The 18656-nt window shown below is 40.9% G+C and overlaps 1 protein-coding gene across 1 annotated transcript in view; it reads right to left on the bottom strand.

The window, feature by feature from the left end:
- The window catches only part of KIAA1217 (KIAA1217 ortholog), a 364764-nt gene that overhangs the window by 297004 nt on the left and 49104 nt on the right, over positions 1-18656 (bottom strand). The gene's annotated exons all lie outside the window — the stretch shown is intronic.

Below are 18656 nucleotides of genomic sequence, written 5' to 3'. Positions count from 1 at the left end.
GTAATGAATAAAATTCCATGGCCATGTTTGATTTTTAAAGGTAAAATACATTCTGTGCCATATTTTCATACCTACTGAGACCAATAAAATCACCAAGTAAGAATTAACAATTAGTTCTCCAGGTACAATACAGAATCACTTTTTAAATTCTCTGTTCTGGTTTCAAGAAACATAAATAATAAAACCACGAAAAATAAAAATGGAAAATTGAATATGGATTCTAGCCTTAGACAGCTACATTTTTTTCCCCCACATAAGACCAATTCTAGCATATCTCAGTTAATAAAGCAGAGATAAAATGTAGGGAAAAAACCCCACTATTCCTATAAATTTAGTGATAATGTATCATAATTAATAGAAGATGAGTTGATTACTAATTAAGTAATAGCTGGGTTAATAATAAATAATAATTAATTATTATTGTTGGTAAATAATTAATAACCTGGTAAGAAAAACCAGATATTTCTATACTTTGTATTTAGACATTTTAGTTTTCTTAAGTCAGGCAACTTCTCTTGACTACACGACAAAACCAGCCGTGGCTAATATCACTTAAGAGTTAACAGTTTGAAAATTTAATTATGAAATTTAGTTTTATTTTTCTTTATGTAACAGAATAATTTCTTCATTAAAACACATAGTTGATTCACGATGAAAATTGATTAAGTTATTCTGTGATTCTGTGATTCTGTAAGTATGTAGTTGTATAATACAATTAAGAGATCACAAGCCTAGAAACAAAACATTAATGCTCCCAAGATATTTTCAAGAGAGCAAAATATTACTTTGAGACAGAAACCCACAATCATTTGCCTTATAACTACCACAATAGCATTACTTCTTCTCATAAGATTAAATTGAATTTGTCCAAACTAATTTTTTACCTACAATACATTGTCTTACTCATTTGAATGGCATTTTGGCAGAAGATTCAAACATTTCCTATTTTTAAGCTTTTTAACATTAAATTTGATTTATAAGGTAATAGATAGTTTAATGCATTGCAAGAGGATTCTTTGACCTAATAACTGTAGTATTTTTCTCCCCAGTTATTTATTGGTTTCACAGCAGAAGCTCAATCAATTTCTTTCCTGTTGATAGAGGAATATAAATGTCTATCTTCCATGTAGATGTTCTTAAATGCTAACAATGATCTAGAACATTATAAACTACATTAATTTATTTCTATTTTATCTTGAACTACTATATGAATGGAAAGAAGAAAAAGAAAACAAACGGTAACTGCTAAAGTAGTTTCTGGAAAGTACCCAACGAGGAAAGGACAGCCACTGACATGGACTTCCAGCACAACAATAACACTGGGCAGGAATGAAAGCTGTAGGTAGATAATTACTGACAAGCAGAGAAGTAAGTGAAGCCCCTCTGCCATTTAGCTGAAACACCAGGTCAGCCTCCCAGCTGTGCAGCTGCTCAGAGCTCTCTCCTGAGCACTGGGGAAATCCCCAAACGAGGACTCGCTCTGTAACCTTCCCTGCAGAGTCCAGTGTAGGAGGCATTGTAAAGATCATCCACGGCACTACAGCTCCCAAAGCAGCAGAGAGCAGGAGGCCACAGCAGCACTGTGACACCTGCCCTGTCTCCATCCTTGTCCCTGGCTGTGCAGTGGCTTCAGCACTCTTGGGCTCTCCTATGCCTGCCCTAATCACGACTGTACACAGCCCTTCTGAGCACTCTTCCTGTGCATTAATTATTTAAAATATTCAACAGGCAACTCATATAAATGTATTTTCCTCGCTGAGTTCAATACAGGATGTCCTGCAGCTGAGACATTCAATTCATGACAAGGAGGTGGCACACTTGGGCCTATGGGCACCAAAAAGAGATACATGAACATAACTAGAGCCATAATGTAAATTAAATCTGTATTTACTCAGAAATAAACAAGGCACTTGTGTTAGATGTATCAAAGACAGGATGAGAGGAAGGCACAACAGAACAGGTGTCACAAAAAAGGATTTAATTTCAGCCATCCATGAAACATATTAACTCACTTAGTAATCATTTCTTCTGTGCCTCTCCTGCAGAGAAAGCAAGTGAAGACAAAACTAGGAGAAAGCATCCTAAAAAAGAATACAAGTACAGCCCACACATTACAGAAAATGGAGTCACCAGGCACGACCCAAGCTGCCACATGGAGGGAACAGATAGCATAAATCACCTTCACTTCCTACTTGCAGTAAATCACTCTCACCCATCTTGACCTCCCACAAATTTGTTTCACAAAGCCAGAGTTATCCACCAAGTGGTCTATTCTGAGTAAACTGAAGAACAGCCATACCTGCATGTATAGAAAGCTCTCTCCAGAAAAGTCATCTGTTACCTTTTGCTTGTTAGTGGTCCTGCACAGACTCATGAGCTCCCAAACCCTTCCAGAACTGGTAAAAACTTACGCCCGGGAGGTTAAAACAATGCAAAAGTTTCCTATGCTGATTGCTGAGGTCAAAAATATTTCTGTGCGTCACAGAACTACTGACTGATGCTGACACAACTTGACCTAACCATCCTTGAAACATTTACTGGGCTAAATGATTTTATATATGCATTAAAAAAGATGTTGTAACAGTTCATCACAAGCTTCTTTCTGCTCCATAAAAGAATGTGAAACATAGGAAATGAGAAGTCAATTGGTTTTCTGTCCGTAGATGAATAAGCGAGACACCAAGGTTGTGTAACAAATGCAAGGCATTCATTCCCTATAAATCAGAACATAGAAATTCACTATTTGTGCATTCCCTGAAGTGGCAGAAAGGCATAATGCATTTCGAGGTAACATACACTGAAGTCGGAAATCAGTCTAAAATGTGGCTATTAACAGGGACATCCAGATACTCACCTTCAGAAGGACTTCATGCTTCTGAATCTCTTCTTCAAATGCCTCCCACTTTCATCATTAAACACTGACTTTTAAAATGCAATTTATGATGAAAAAAAAAAAAGTAGACATTGAGGAAAACAACTCTTCCATGAATGTCCACATTAACAACAAAACTCACTACCTGGGGCTTTTAAAACATGCAGGTCTCAAAAAGTTTTGCCAGTTTGGAAACAGCCAAACTGAAGTTTTCAAAGTTCCCTAACTCAGTAGCAGCCCCGAAGGTGCAGGGAAACCCCCACTGGGATGTTTCAGAAGTCAACTGCAGCCAGCAGAATCACAGGCTACAGCAGCCAGACCTCTGCTAGGAATTAGCATCACCACATGAAAGCGCCACTCAGTTTCCAATTTAGGGGAAATTTTAGAAATTGACTAATTTTAAATCTCTAACAAGAGGTGCCCAATTAAAAGAATGTGACTTTTAAACAAGAACCTTCTGACACCCGATTAAAAGCCCAGAGCAACCTGGCTGCCTGTGTTCTAGGGGACACAGCCATGGCCTGCCTTGCCAAGCCCATTCCCAGAACACATTGGAGGGGGAAAGCTCTGAGCATTTTGAGACCAAACTTCTCTGTGTTTTGACAGACTTTTCCCATCCTGCAGATGCTGATGATAGACTCTGAGACACTTCAGCATACAAAGCAGAGATTAATTTAACCCTCAGTGGGGAACAGCAGAGGTGGCTGTGTGAGGTGGAAAATTTTTCATGAATTCCACAAAGTGGTTGTAAATGTAAAAATGTTTACATTTGGGTTCATGTGATGGTGATTTGAGAGAGACAGGAAGAAGCAAAGTAAAATCTCCTGAAAAACAGTTTGATGAGATTTTGATGCAAATCAGAAAAAAGTTCCAAATAGTGATACTATAAACTTCTTCAAAAAAGAAGCAGACCTTCATCTCTATTTTGTGATAGAAGAAATAGGTAGCACACAACAGAACACAGCGCACCACTACAAATACTAAATTGCAGGTCTCTGGTCAACATTGTCAGAGGAAAAAATAAGCCACACTTAGAACATGGGATGAAAACAATTGTTCTTTTCTAAGGTATAAAACTAATAACTAGTTTCTATGTTTCTAAAAGGAAGGACATGAAAAAGAACCTCCCTTCCCCATGTTCTCATCCACTAAATTCCTCCCTCTCCAGAGAGTGACAAGTCTGTATCAGAGTACATGTTCAGGTACAGAAATCAAAGTACAGGCAGTTTCAATTCCACCAAGCTGCTGCATTTGAATCCTGTGGTTAGCACATTTTTCCCAATGCTAATTTTTCTTCAGAAACTTCTGCGAGAAAATACATGGGAAAACAGAAAATTCTCTTGAAAATACAATTTGTATTTGAAGAAAGAAAAAGTAGTCCACAGTCATGCTGCCAGGTAAATTTTATATGTGTGTATATATATACACATACATATATATTTTTTAATTGTGTGTGTGTAAATATATATATATATATATTTATATTTATATTTATATTTATATAGATATAAGCTAACATATTTGAAACCTGCACTTAGGGGGTTACTTTCTCCTGGACTCAAAAAGCTTTAGTTAGGAGAAAAAAGAAAAAGATGTTTTCATTGTAGTGTCATGTAGATTTTCTGCTGCAGCCAGTCTGTATGGTATTTCTTCCTAAACGAAAACTCTTTTTTTCTCTTCAGGCTATTGTCTAAACACAGACTCTGTGTTACAGCCGGAATTGTTTTCTATAAATGAATTCTGCTACTGCTCCAGGAAGAGACAACAATTGTTATTTGGAGGATGACCAAGTTGCAACCATTGCTTTATTTGTTTTTTGTATTTCTCCTTCCATTCTCAACTCAAGCTGTTTAGAGCAGAAAGGACTCTTCTTCAAATCAAAATCCAGATTTGAGGATGGGTACAAATTACTGTAATGTCTGAGTGTGTGGGCATCCTTACCACTCCTGCGAGACTAACAGGAGCCCCAGAATAGAAAAGATTTTGAGGTGCTGCAGTAAGTCCAGAGGAGAGACATGAAGATTATCAGAGGGCTGAAGCTTATCTCCAGTGAAGACAGGCTGAGAGCTGGGTTATTCAGCCTGGAGAAGAGAAGGCTTCAGGGAGACCTTAGAGCAGCCTGCCAGTACCAAAAGGGGGTCTACAAAAAAGCTGGACAAGGATTTCTAAACAGGACATAAGAAAAGGGGAAATGGCTTTAAACTAAAACAGGGAAGGATTGGATTAGATTAGATATTAGGAAGTGGAAGGGTGGTGAGGCACTGGAACCAGTTGCCCAGAGAACTTGTGGGTCTGTCCCTGGAACAACACTGGAAGTGTTCAAGGCCAGGTTGGATGGAGCTTTGAGCAACCTGGTCTAGGGGAAGGTGTCCTAGCCCATGCCAGGGGAGTTGGAACTGGGTGATCCTTAAGGTCTCTTGTAACCCAAACCATTCTTTGAGTCTAGGAAACTATTATTCCTTAACCGGTCATGCACTTGGAAAGACCAGAAAGTATCAGAGTATGTCCAGTAAACTATACTTTTTTGCAGCCACCTCCATTTCAGACAGATGTCCATTTTAGCAATTACTTTCCAGTGATTGCCCTTGCTGCAAGCCAGTGTCTTCTCCCTCAATATCAGAAAGTTGCACCTTCAAATAAGTGCTGGCAGGCTCTAACCTGCAGACCTCAAAATCAGCATCCCTTGTTACAGTGCAGATACTGTAACACATGTATCAAACAATGAGGCCCGTAGAAAGAATATATATATGGACAGATTCTTGAAAGACGTTTCAGAGATGTTTATTTCTCCAGCTGCATGGCCGGGGCTCTGCCGAGGAACTGCCGTGATCACAGGACCCGAGGGTCCTTCTGCCCGCGCAGGGAACACAAAACAACCAATGGGAACGAGGCTGACCAGGGGCAGGGAAACCCCGTGTCTCCCTCCAGGGCCCCTCTGCCAGGGCTACATGGCAGGGGGAGGGCCCCAACATTTCACCCGTTTATTTTTAACAAAAAGAGATTTAAAACTTAACATTGAAAACAACTGGATAAACATGAGATAACAAGGACAGTTTCAAAACAAAACAAGCCACCCTCCTGAGTCTTTAAATGTCCAAACAGATTCTCTGGAACATGTTAAGGCTGACAGAAGGGAGACAGGCACTCTCTGGGCATGCTTTGTGGGGAAACTGAGGCAGGAGGGGGTTTAATTTCTTCCCTTCCCCTTTTCATCCCCCCCTCGGCATCGGAGAGGAGTTGTAGGGAAAGGGAATTGTATAGGGAAGCCATGGGGTGAAAAACGGATTAGGAATAAACTGGGGATGGGGTAAACTTAGGAAAGGGTTCATATTGGGTATAGGGTAAAAGGGGAAAGTAGGTTGTGGGTAGGGAAGTTGCTGGGATGGATATTGTTTATAATTTTGTGCGTAACAGCTGCCTTTGACTGGAATACCTCCAGGCCCAGTAACATTTGCACTATATCAAATTGTACAACTTCCCCATCTCCTACACTTTGCAGGTAATTTTTAGGGTTATTCCTTTTAATGGCAGTTCTACGGATGAATAAATCTTCCCCTGTATCATCTTGTGTTATAAATCCATGGTTGTTTTTGACATTGTACCATTTCACAGTTCCTGTGATTTTCGTTTCTACAACTTCTCCTATTACGTGCTTGGGTCTGTGTCGTAGCTGCTTGTCCCACGTGGCCGCTGCCTCACTGACTCCGACGTCTCGGCCAGGCCCTCGCGTTGTGGCTGCTCCGCGCTCTCCGAGCGGCGCTGCTCCGGCGCGTGTCTGGGCTCTGCGCGGCCCCACGTTGCCATTGCCGCTGGACCCATGCCCTGCGAGCAGTTCCGCTCCGCCAACTCCACGCTGCTTTGAGTGCGGCCCCGTTTTGGCTCGGCGCTGCGCGGCTTCTCGTGTCACTGTGGAAACCGCCACTTCTCGCTCTACAGGGCTCTCTGAGCCGTGTGCTCAGAGCGGGCTTCCACGCCGACCCCCGGTTCCTGGCTGCTCGTGGGGGCCACCTCTCTGCTGCACATGGCCCACAGCACCCGCGGCGCCTGCGGCGTCACTCCCTCACTCACGGTCGAGTGGCCGGGGACCTCGAGACAGGGATGGGGTCCACAATAAGGTGTGGGCTCCCGAGGGGGCCAGGCGCATCCAGCACAGGCACCTCCGCTGGCACGGCTGCAGTCACGCGCTCCTGGGATGGCTGCCGCGTGGTCTCAGCCACAGGATTACGACCATCCTCTGCTCTAGGGGTAAGGGGACCATACAAATGCTCCTGAAGAGCTTCACTGATTACACAGGATGCACGGAGAGGTTCTGTCACTAGTGCATGTTTTGTTTGATTCATTATTTCTTCCAAGGTCTCGTACCAGAAGTTCCAGTTACCAGTTCCAGAAGGATCAATATCAAAAACTAAGTCTTGAGAAATATAGAAGAAATTTTTGAAAAGCCAGTTAAAAAAATGTTCTAGATCTCCCGGAACAAATACTTTCCTGTTTTGTTGTTCAAGGATTCCTTTAACTTCTAGATACATTTCTTTCTGTAACTCAGAGAGCCACACTTCCCACAATTCTTCCATAGTCCAGAGAGAATATCCAAACCAAAGCGAGAAGAGAGAGATCTAGAGTGGTTTTTACTCACGAATTTTCTGTCCTTAGGGATAGGTGTCTTGCCAGCATTTCACCACCATTTGTTACAGTTCAGATACTGCAACACGTGTATCAAACAACGAGGCCCGTGGAAAAGAAATATATATGGACCGATTCTTGATAGATGTTCCAGAGAGATGTTTATTTCTCCAGCCCCATGGCCGGGGCTCTGCCGAGGAACTGCTCAATCCCGGGACCCGAGGGTCCCTGCCCGCGCAGGGGAACACAAAACAACCAATGGGAACGAGGCTGACCAGGGGCAGGGAAACCCCGTGTCTCCCCCCCAGGGCCCCTCTGCCAGGACTACATGGCAGAGGGGAAGGGCCCCAACAATCCCTTGCCATCAGACACATTCTCAGCTCATAATTTATTAAAACCAAGCCTGTTAAACACAAAGCTGGTATAAAATCCCTGCTCAATAAATTAGATTTCACAGTTTGGAAATAGTTAACTTCCTTACTGTTGAAATAATGGTTTTCTTCTCTTGGTTTTCTCTGCATGGCTCACCTTCATGCTGGCCATAGAAGAAAATAGGCCTTCTAATATAGAGCTATATAAAGGTAGGTTCATCTTTCTCTGAGCTTCATACACATGGTAGGCAAGTGTAGACTCAACAACAAAGCTACTGTGTAGCATGGAGACCAACATGACCATCCACTAGCATCAGAAGAGACTACCTGAGCTACTGACTCCATCCTGAGCAGCACACGTGCCCAGACAAGAGGATGTCAAAATCCATCTACACACACACTTAACTCACAGCATGAGCTCCAAACACTCTATGCCAAACCCATGACCTGACACGAAATGCTACCAGCCTAAGCCACAAGTCAGGAAGAACCAAAGGCATTACTAACTAAGAACAATACCAGTAATGGGAATTTCTTAGGTTAAAAATCTCAGGTGATGTTAAGTGATAAACCATAATCCACATTTCAACGCAAAACAAAGAAAGTTTAAAAAATCAGAAAGCCATTCCTAGATTACAAGATCCAGTCTTAAAGTCAGTCCAAGTTTCTCTGGTTTTCCCTTTCTCTCCATACAAACTCAGCTATCAGCTAGCATTACTACCTTTGCAATTGCAGCTAAATCCCACTGTCTGTATGACTTTGCAACCATTGCATCCAAGATGACAAATGGTCATTCAAGAGAGAAGTGGCCTCCTGAAGTCAGATGTGCAGGGTCACCATTGCTGCTGGCCAGAGGCTCTATGTTTGAATCACAGACCATGCAAAAAGCTTTCTCAGGAGGTGCCCCTTCCAGACCAAGGCTGTCACACCAGTTGGGTATACCTGGCAAAGCAAAAGTATCTCTGTAAAAACTATTTGACTATTTTGTAAGAATTATCATGTAGTATCAGAAGATACAGCATGGCCAGTCCCCACCCAAAACTCACAGGCTTCTGAAGACCTTTTGCCTGGCTCCTCTCCCAACCCTTATTTTTCCAGTTTACATCTGTCCACAGGGTTTCAATAAGGATCTGTTTAATGACACGGGCAAATATTCTTGAGTAGGTTCCCTCTTCTGGAGTAACAAGCCATCATACGTGGTTTTCAAGGAGATGGAGTAAAAATTCATTATTAATCCATGTGGCACTTTTTCTGTGGTAGCTGAGGGAAAATGCACAAAGTCTCATTCTGAAATCTCTCAATCCCTTCAGGTCCTTGACTTCATGGTGCTGATGCAAAATATTTCCACTAGATGGTGTGGGATATGTAGGACATGTAACTCTCCATATTATTAGTAAATACACCTTCAGTAAATAGTATTTCCCCAAGTTTCAATTGCAATTCCCTTGCCTTTCAACAGAGAGAATTAGTTTATAGGAAAAGCAAAACACATACCTTAAAAAGCATTAATTCAACCCAGGATGTGTGCACACTGGTTTTCCAGGAGGATAAAGGCAGTAACCCTGAAATCTTATTATCCAGTGAATTGCCTTAAAAATTAAGCATGCCATTTTATTACTTCAAGTAGAAAAAAACCCCAAATTCATCTCTTTGGAGAAGAGAAATCCCTCTTCTTTCCCCTTCACCCCTTCCCCCCACCCCCTTAGGAAGAGAAAACACTAAGAAGTCCAAGAGAATGCAGAAAACCCTGAAGTTTTGTCAGTCCTATTTCAGCCCATACCTGAAGGGCTATTCTGCTTTGAAGATGTGACTTTCTTACTTAGGAATCTTCTACCAGGGACCTGATACAACAAGTTCCCTGGCCCTTCGCTGTGACAATACGGCACCCACGGTGCTCCATCCCTCTCCACAGTGAGCTGTGACAGTGGGAGAACGGGAGGAGGAAATTAATTATCAGAACTGCTACGCACATTTCAACACTAATTCTTTTGTAAGAATTAGTCTCAGATGATCTACACAGTTATCACCAAGGACTTGACAAGGCTCGGGTATGATACAACTGATATATAAGACATAATTTCTTCAGAAAACTTGTATTATTGAGTGAGAAGGAATGGACTCAGCCTGACTCTTGGATCACTGAATGAATTTGCAGAATTCAGAATAAATAATAACAAAAAGAGAAAAATCATAATCCTCACATATCTTTAACCTTGGCACGTATTAAAATAGAAATTATAAAGACAAAAGAACTATTAAATCCTACAGATACTTTTAGGCAATTTTCAGTGCTGAATAGCATGTTAAGTCAATACACTGTTGAAAAAATTGTAAGCAAGCACACATGATCTAAAGCAGAAATGGATTCATTCCTTGCTGACTAATAATCAGAAATAACAGAATAAAGTCAAAGTGCCACAGGGAAAAGAAGTGACATGGAAAGCCACCACTGGGCAGAGCCCCACAGATAGAGCAGTTGTATTGCTTTCCAAAGGACTTCAATGCTTCTCTCCCAATCGGGCAAAGTAAAATAGTTATAGCTTTGAATACATTGGGGAGGATTTTTTTGGTTTAATTCAGTTTCACCTCTTACAGTCAACTTGCAAATAACAGGCAGTTATGTGGAAAGTCCAGCCCGAATGTGCTCCTACAGGAAGCTCCCATTTAACTAGAATGACTTGCTGCCTCCAAATTCCCCTCCTGCCCACCGACAGCCAACAGTATTTTTTCCCCAATAAAAGGGAAGATACCAACCAGTCACTCCTAAAAGACTAGCCCTGAATTTCATGGGCATCTGACCATTCAAAAAAACACCCCCCCAATTTATCAACTTTTCAAGAAAGGAAATAATTTAATTGGTCCTAGATTCCAGCTATAAATTTAAAGATGCAAGGAAATTGAAAAGGAAAAGGCAACCACCTGGGAATGAAAAGATAGCCAGAAAATAGGATTGCTCATAAAATAACCAGCAATCATCATGTAAAGGGACCAGAAAAAAAAGGTCCTGTGAGAAGGATATATGACTTTAAAACTTCTTTCCAACCTTTAACAACTACAATATTAATTACAATTTAGGACCAAAAAGAAAAAAAAAAAAAAAAAAGAATAATTATCTCAAAAATACTACATCAAAATTCAAAGTTTCTGAAGTTTCTGAATAAAAAACCTGATAAATCCAAAGTATTTGTGTAACACAAGTAATCATACAATATAAAATGAATGCTGAAACAATGACACATTCAAAAACGTATTGTCTTCCCCACTCTGCAAACAAATATGTTAGTAATGTAAGAAAGGAGAAAAAAAAAGGAAAAAAAAAAAAAAAGAAGTTCAATTAAATAAAGTTTAAGGGTGACAAAACAGAATAAGATTTAAAACAATCAAAGACAATATTTCTATTTTGCCACATTGTAAATGTGAAACAAAATTGGGTGATTGATAGACTGCTACATAAGATAATGCATTATATTAACTCTGAGCAGTAACAAACTACAGCACCCCCTTCCAAGCTTGAAAGTGTAGAGACAATACTGAAATAAGTGTAAATTACATAAACATTTGACAATTTTTATTGCATAAACACAGGAAAATATCATTACTGTATACTTATGATGCTGATAGAATGGCACACACAGTATGCCACTTTTTTAATGTGCTTTACAATATTTTAATGATTGTTAGAAAATACTTCCTTGCAATTAAACTAATTCAGCTCTTTTTTTCTATAGAAGAGATGTTAATAATGTAATTTTCAGAGTTTTCCTCTGCTACTACTGCTCCTGCTCGTTGCAGTTTTTTCTTTTTGGGTGGAGCTCTTTGTCTTCCCTTTCTTACGTCCCTTAGATTCCTAACTCCCTTACTCTTGAGTGTCTTGTGAGTTCTGGCTTTTCCTTCCTCACACAGTTACTTTTTCCTTTGCATCAAAGAGGTGCCCAGCCTTAGCAAGCAGTTCCTTGGGAATCTCATAACAACTTTATATTTTAGAATTACTTGGGAACTATGTGTGAGGGTCTTTCATGATTACTTTATAACTCATTGCCAAGCAGGCCAGTTACAGACTCAAATGAAGAGGTCATTCAGCTTTATTTTTAAAAGTACATGACAATACAGTGATACTTACGGAGCCAGACTATCTGGCAGCAGATGCACAGAATTGCTTTAGTTAGCAGGAGTTCTTGTCAAAAACTGTCTGGAGTTTTTGATTTTATATGCTTTTAGAATTAACTATCATAAAACACGTAGCTGAGAAAAAAATAACTGTTACTTGCTTATCCCACTTCAACAAAAACCCTGTGGGAAAAGTTTGGTCAGTATTCTCATAAATTATTACAAGGAATTTTCCAAGAAGGCGGAAGAAAGGGGGAGTGAGAATGAAATGGCCAGAAAAGCCATTTCATAATAAACTGGATTTGCATGACTGCAGACATAATCCATACCTGACTCAGGAGGGGCTGATAAAATGCACTCACACCAAAACCACCTCTTTCCTACTGCCAGGTTGTGGCATGCAACTGTCAGGCACTGGCTATGAGAAAGGCATCCTAAAAAACCATCAACAAGCGGGTTACAGCTGCCACTCCTGTACTAAAGTGTGGTAACAGGGAAATTCAGGAACAGCAACCACTATTTTCACCCTCCTGTGTGGTATTCTATAGCATATATCAAGTTTAGCCTGTCTTTGCTTCTGTCAAAGCCAATATAGAATCTTCTCAAGGGCTTCTCCTCTGTGCCTATGTCCCTGACTCTTGCTGTCCTTTACAGGGACATCAATTACAGCCAACTTCCTACTAACTCTATCTACACAAAGGTTTCCAGGATCAACTCCATCTATGTGACCACTAATCCTCTAGCTTCAGCTAATCACAATGATTCCTAAAAAGGCACAGTGATTTGTCTGCAAGACAGTAGCTGCATTTCTATGTTTAGAAAATCACATGTTAAAAAAACAGAGAGGTAAGATGACCTCTCAGGGTAGCCTATGACATTTTAGCTTTTAAACTTCCCATGTAGTGGAGATTGCATTTTCAAGGGCCAGTCCCTGACACCATGGCTGGAGTGAAAGGAGAGGGAAACCTCCAACCCAGAACACTGAACTGACACATGAGCACCATTAGAGAGCATGGGAGAATAGATTTTCAGATAGGAGTTAAAGGACACTCTGAGAACAGGAAAAGAGACTATTACAGTGATTACTTGATACAGAGGACAGCCAAGAGAAATGTAAAACAGCCTCACGCAACATGGAGAGGAGAAGCAGAAGAGACTAGAATGCAGGGAGCAGACAATAGAGCTTTAGACGGAAGTATTAAAATAAGAGGTTTTTAAAAATTTATACGTTACTCTATAAAGGACTTAATTACTGCAAAACATTATGCTACATTTCCTTCTTCCTGTAGCAGCAGACCACTCACAATACGTTATGAGAAGATATGGACACATAAAATCATTGGCTTAATTAATTCTTGCATAAATCAGGAGAAAACCATATCCACAGGAATACAGCTGGTACAGAAAGGAAATTTCAGCAGACTTGTTCAGTGTTAGTCTGGAGCATCACATCAGCAGACATGACCCAGCCTGAGGGCCAAGGCAGCAGCTTCAAACACAGTCCAGTGTTTGAATGCACCACTCTGGGGCAGTGCCCATCTGTTGTCTCTGAAGCTGGTGAAGCTTTGCACCCAGAGGTCTGGCCCATTTATACTCCAAAGAAGCTGACCTCTTGCTGACTGGGAACAACTGGTTAGCTGCAGGAATGAGGGCTGGTTGTTCCAGGCCACACTGAGCTCTAAACAGCTGCTGGAGTTCACACCAATGCCCTGATCCTGCTTGCTAGCCCAGGTGTAACCTACAGGACCAGTTTCAAGTCTGAGCTAACACAAAGCTGTATTTCATATTGTGATTTACTTCACTGAGGTCTGGGCAAGCCTTGGGGGTGCCACAGCACCAAGACAATTATAGCAACTGGAGAAAGAGCAACTCACTAATCAAGCCCAGTACCCTCTTTCTCCTCAGAACCATATTTAGCTCCTTTTAAATTATTTGCTGAGTTCCATATTACAAGCACTTATATTTTTGCCCTTGACACCCTCATTACAAAGCTACTCCCCAGTACTTTTTTTTAGAGATGTTATTTTCCATTTATATTTTAAAATGTCACTCAAATGCAGTGTCCTTTTCTCCATAATGTCTCCCTCGGCTTCAGATACGCATGCCAGATACATACTATTCCTAAGGGGGGAAAAAACTTTACTTCAATGTTCAAGCCACTTTTTTATTCAAGCACCACAGCCCAGCAGACTTAGATAAACTAAGGAATCAGATTAATGCAGTCTGTCCTTTCCAAACCCAAAACCTTACATGCGTGTTTGTACATATCTTTCCATGCATTTTAACTTGTGAGAACTCAATCCAAGCCCATTTACTGAAGCCAGCTGTTTTAATGGCCTCATTACTTACCCAAACCCACATCTCAATAAGGTTGGAGAAGCTGCCAAAGGATTTGGCTGAACCTCCTACAAGGCCCCATGACAAATGGTAACTATCATTTTGTTATCTCAGTGATAGGAAGGTCTGGTTGAATTCTCCAGTTCTGGATGATTCAAGAAGGGTGGCAAGTTTCTGCTTTCCACCCACCATTAACAAGAAGATTGTGACTGCTTGGACATCCAGGCATTTCCTGAATGTGCAATGCATACCCTGTCACCTCTAGGCTCAAACCCTGGAATTCTTGGTAAATCAGGCAAAACCCCTGGGGTATATTCAAAAACCAGAGCACCTGCTGCCTGTTACCTTTCTGAAACCAGAGCTTCAACCTCTGAACTTTGCCATCAGCCAGGGCACTGCTGGTTTTCCACCACAGCAGTTAAATGAAGACATTTACCCAGATTACTGCAGCACAAAAGAGTGTCAGTGAGGCCACAGAGAGCGTCAAAGGTGCTCCCTCAACTCCTTGACACCTGAAGCTGACTGGTTCACTTTCAGACTGTGGAAAATCAGGTTTCTGAGCAGACAAATGGGAATGGCTGAAGTTCTCCAGGAAACTCTAGGATGGAGTGCTTCTGAGAGAATATATCTGCTTTAGTGCCTGCTTTCATGCAGCCAGTTCTTTTGCAGTGACCATTACTGTATTTCAGTGGAGAATTAATCCTACCCTGACATTCAACTGAAAGGGAAAGATTGTTCTTTGTTTTAATTATTTATTGATATTTTATGAGACAAAGGAAAATTACATATAAGAATAAAGAAGTTCAAGTTGCTTGACAGTATCAATTTTCTCCAGTTCTGCTTTTAGAAAATAGTAATCTCCACTTAATTGCACTAGAAGGAGCCCAAATTATGAGAGCTTTGGCCTAAAACTTTATTCTGAGACTTGTCTAAAATGAAGCCTGATGTGCACTGCCTGCCTCTATGCAGCCTTCTGTTTGCTGGCCCTATCATTGTATTTCCATCACTTCTGACATGTTACTTAAAGTGCTGCAATAATAATAAGCAAGACAATGTGGCATGGCAGAGAACAGTAACAGAGACATTTAAAAAGCCATGCATGAGGCAAGGCATATCTGAAAGAGCAGGAAAATAAGAAACTGCTTCTGTGCAGAACTGCTGCAACTGTAAGACTGCATGTAACTATCACACATCCAAGACACATAGACTCCCCTGAGATGGTTTCTACAAATGAATTTCTCTTTCACCTCCAAAAAGCATTTCAGCAGACAACTTTTCAACTGCCTGACATTTCAAGCTTTTCCTGTTACCTCAAAGAAATGGTATCTCTGAGCTCCTAGGTATGATCTTCTACATCACCAAGAGAGAGATTCTGTTAAACATTAAAACATTTAAATGGTCTAAAAAATCTCTCATATATGATAGTTAGGGATTTTCTGATCCTGAGTTTTCCTGAGTCACCATAACACTGAAAAACAACTCTGCTCAACAGCAGCTGTACACTAAGGGGAGCCCCAGCTCTCCACACTGCCAGCTCAGGAGCCAGAATGGGCTCCCAGCAGGGGCAAGCCTGAATGAAGTGAAATGGAAAGTCCACTATTTCAAGATTTCCTGTAACACCAGCAAGTCATCCTGGGAAGTTCGGCTACAAGTGAAAGAGGTCTCCTCACACTTAACTTTTCAGCAATATAGAAATCATTCAATCCCCAGGAGGCATCCCAACCACGTGGAGCCAATGGAGAGAAGCGGCACCTCTGGAGTTCAGGCACTCACAGTCATGTAACAGGACATGACACAGAAGTAAATAAAAATGGAGTTTAAAGCATTAGAGAAGGAGAGGAGAAAATAATTCTCTGTACAGAGATGACTAAAGAGCTGCAATCCTATAGGAGGTCTCCTCTTTCTCACTGCACCGTATCGTAAGTGGTTCTTCCCACCCCTCTCCCTCCTCACCAGACTAAGGCTGCCCAGAATACACTACTCCAGCCTTTACTACAGATAAAACCGAAATCATCCTTCCTAGCACAGATCAACAGCTAAAGAAATTACTTCAACAATATTCTCAAGTTCCCAGCAGCATCCAATTCAGTTTTTATCTGGGTATCTCACCAACCATGTCATGTTGTTTCTTTCATATTTATCAACTATTCATGTTCCAACTATTCAGCTAACCTTTTAGAAAAAAAAAAGTAGCAACATTTACGCTTTTCCTTCCCAGAGTGCCTTCAGACACTTGGCTAGAATTCAAACTTTGAATTTAGTCCTCTTAATTGTGGGGTGTTTTCCTATCAGGCTCCTGTATTAGACTGCTGGCGCCTACCAACTCATAAATTTGTCTGTACTTTTTTAGTATTTTTCACACATCTTGTCTTAGCAAAAGTTCAAAAGTTCAGTAGAAAAACACTACTTATCTCTCTGTTTGCTGAAAAGTCTTATGACAGATAATGTCAAGAAATTTAACACAATTATGACAACTAAAATGCACAGTACTACATAGATCTTATAAGGTTGCAGAAAACATTGCAAGTAATTAACTGTTGTTAAGAGGTTTACACTGCCTCACCAACACATACTGAGACCTAAATCTGAACCGCTAATAAGTGCATCAGTAAATTTTATAAGGAGTCAGACTGAATTACACAATGGCAGGATGTCACTTAGTTTGTTTATTGCTTTCCTAATTGATAAAGGAGTATTAACAGCTGATTCTTTACTAATCTATGAATCCTGAAGGACTGTGTAAAAGATTTTTCCACAGTACAAGAACCCTGTTTCTCCCTCTGCCCCATCAACATCCACCAACAAAGGCACAGAGAGACAATTCTAAAATACCTTTCCTTGGAGAACATCCAAGTGTGGAGGGGAACAAGCACAAGGTTACAACCTGTGCTTGGAAGAAGTTATTCTTCTGTCAAGTGGGATGGAATGCACCACCTGGAACAAAGGTACTTTCTGTGTACACAGAAAAGCATACAATGCATGGAAAAATGGAATAGAAAAAAGCAATCATCATTTAATGGACAACAACTTACCTTCACAGATATTTTAAAATGTTACTGATTTACAAAAATGAGTATGTAAATAAATTTACAAAAAAAAAAGGAACAAATGAATAAAATATAGTCATAAAAATAGAGTGGCTGTCTCTACTGGATTTTCTTCAGTAAATGCAGGATATTATATGCAGAAATGAATCTTAGCCAATATGACCTTTCCCTCCTAGTTCTTGCTGGGATTTGTGCAAGAATATTGAACAAGGAGTACCACCAAAAAAGTTCTTAATTTAATTAGTAAACACATTCAAGCACCAATATCAATCATTCTCTATAATCAAATTCTCCCTTTTACACTGGGCTAAAAGAAAATCACTTTTGTTGACAGAGACCATTTATTTTTAAATTCCAAGCTAATGTGTACCCTCCTAGCACTTGTATCTCTGCGACTCTATGAGCAACAGACTCAGGCTGGTAACAGTTAAGTGGTTTCCAACTTACACTCCTTCAAAAATTACCATCAGCATGTACAAATCTCCTGCTGTTTCCTGGTGATTTAACTGCTTAAATAGGAGCCTACAGTCCAGGCCAGATAATGACAAGTGTCAGTTAAAATAGAAAAAAGAACAAACCAACCAATTCTCCTAGGATAAAAAAGAAGCTGTTATCTCTTACTAATTAAGATGTGACAGATTCTGTTCGTTTGTTGCCTTTTTTTTTTTTTAATGGATTGGGATTGCATGATGAGGTTTTGGTAGCAGAGGGGCTACAGGGGTGGCTTCCATGAGAAACTACCAGAAGCTTCCCCCATGTCCAACAGAGCCAGTTCCAGCCAGCTCCAGGATGAACCTTCCTCTGGCCAGGGCTGAGCCCATCAGTGATGCTGGTGGCATCCCTGGGGAAACATATTTAAAGAAACTGCTTGGAATAACAGCAGTCCCGAAAGGAGTGAGAATATGTAAGAGAAACAACTCTGCAGACGCCAAGGTCAGTGAAGAAGGAGGGAGAGGAGGTACTCCAGGTGCTGGAGCTGAGATCCACCTGCAGCCTATGTAGGACCCCACCCTGAAGCACGTGGATTCCCAAGGGAGGCTACAACTCTATGGTAAGACCACACTGGAGCAGAGTCCTGGCAGGATCCGTAGAGAGAGGAGCTCATGCTAGAGCAGGTTTTTCTGACAGGATTTGTTATCCTGTGAGGGACCCATGCTGGAGCAGTCTGTTCCTGAAGGACTGCACCCAATGGAAGGGACCCATACTGGAGCAGTTTGGGAAGAGCTGTGGCCCTTGGGAAAGACTCACACTGGAGGAGTCTATAGAAGACTATCTCCTGTGGGAGAGGCCCCCACACACTGG

The sequence above is a fragment of the Corvus kubaryi genome, unplaced genomic scaffold (assembly GCF_017639235.1).
Source record: "Corvus kubaryi isolate FWS band 111438036 unplaced genomic scaffold, C.kubaryi_AGA036_p1.0 37398, whole genome shotgun sequence".
Taxonomy (NCBI): domain Eukaryota; kingdom Metazoa; phylum Chordata; class Aves; order Passeriformes; family Corvidae; genus Corvus; species Corvus kubaryi.
This window is presented reverse-complemented; position numbering and strand designations above follow the sequence as displayed.